The sequence below is a fragment of the Talpa occidentalis genome, unplaced genomic scaffold (assembly GCF_014898055.3).
Source record: "Talpa occidentalis isolate TD23 unplaced genomic scaffold, MPIMG_talOcc4v2.1 talOcc4.5, whole genome shotgun sequence".
NCBI lineage: Eukaryota > Metazoa > Chordata > Mammalia > Eulipotyphla > Talpidae > Talpa > Talpa occidentalis.
The window spans coordinates 93,337,830-93,339,272 of NW_023604861.1; positions in this window are offsets into that span (position 1 = coordinate 93,337,830).

Here is a 1,443-nt window from a genome sequence, read left to right on the forward strand (position 1 = left end):
ACTGATAAGGGTGGCAGAAGGCAACATGGAGGAGTAAGTAGAGGTAAACCCGACAGGGATGTTGTACCTTTGTTGGAATTTGAGTTACAGTCTCAGATAGATGGGGTACATTGAAAGAATTTAAGGTGTGGAAAAATATAATTGAACTTGTGATTCTGAACAATAGCTCTAGGAAGGAAACATGTCAAAGTATAACAATGCTTATCTCTAATGTTAAGATTATAATTTATTTTTTCTTTATGCTTTTCTGTACTTTTGTAGGGTAAGGAAAATTGTCAGGCTTTTCTGCCCTCCCGCCATCAGGAGAGATGATGGATCCTTGCAGTCCTGAATGCATGCCTGTTGGCGGGCACCTGGAGTAGGGTGTGGGCATAGTAGATGGGATTCACCTGGACTAAGACTGTGCTTTTAAGGGTGGTGTCACAGGGACCCCAGCAGAAGCCAAGAAGCCAAGCAGAAGCCGAGCGAGAAGCAAGAGAAGCAGAAGCTGAGAGAAGGCCGGAGAGCCCTGCTGGGGACTGGGAGACCTGCCAGCCTCCTGGCCCCCCAGCACCCCTGCCTGCCATATGCCTGGTGAACCCCAATAAAAGACCTGCAAAAGCCACTGAGGACTCTGACTCCTCCTTACCCGGTCTGCATGGGATCAGAAAACCTGCACTGTGTCCATTCCTGACCCCTACAACTTTCTAAGGTTTTTATAGTGAGCATATACTACTTTCATGGTTTTATAATTTTAGTCAAAAAAAAAACCAAAAAAAAACTGGAAGTGGCATGAAGAATAAGAGAAGGGGGGGCCTCCCCGGTGGCGCAGAGGTTGAGCGCTGGGTTGCGAAGCTGCCTGCAGCCTCCGCGGCGCAGGTTCGATCCCTGGCTGCTCCCTGGCCACTGGAGGAGGGTCCCACATGGGGCGCAGACCTCTCCTGCCTCCCGCTGCTCCCCTCAGCAGTGTACTTCAGTCCTTCTGCCTGCTCTGCTCCCCGCTCTGGTCCTGGTGAATTCTCTCACCCTCCCGTGCTTCTGACTGTACCCAGTGCTTGTATAAACAAAGCAAGCAAGCAAACAAACAAATAAATAAAAACATGCCTCTATAAAAAAAAAAAAGAATAAGAGAAGGGAGTATGGGTGGTAGTGAGGCACCAAGGTCATGCTGAGTCTCAAGGAGGGATGTTAGTCATTCACATGGTTTAGGATTGGGCATTTGCAAAGCTAACGCAGCTGGAGGAGTCTCAGGGGTGGAGGGTTATGAATGAGAATAGTTTGAATTGACCATCGGGCAACCACTGGGTCAGACAGATAATGGGGTTAAAAGGGAAAAAAAAACTAACTATGTGGAAAGATCAAAGGGTTGAGTTCTGGAAAAACAAAAACAAATTTAGTGGTAGAATAAGAAAACTGGAATGACATAAGTTATAAAACAAAGTCATTTATTAGAGCCCAGGGATG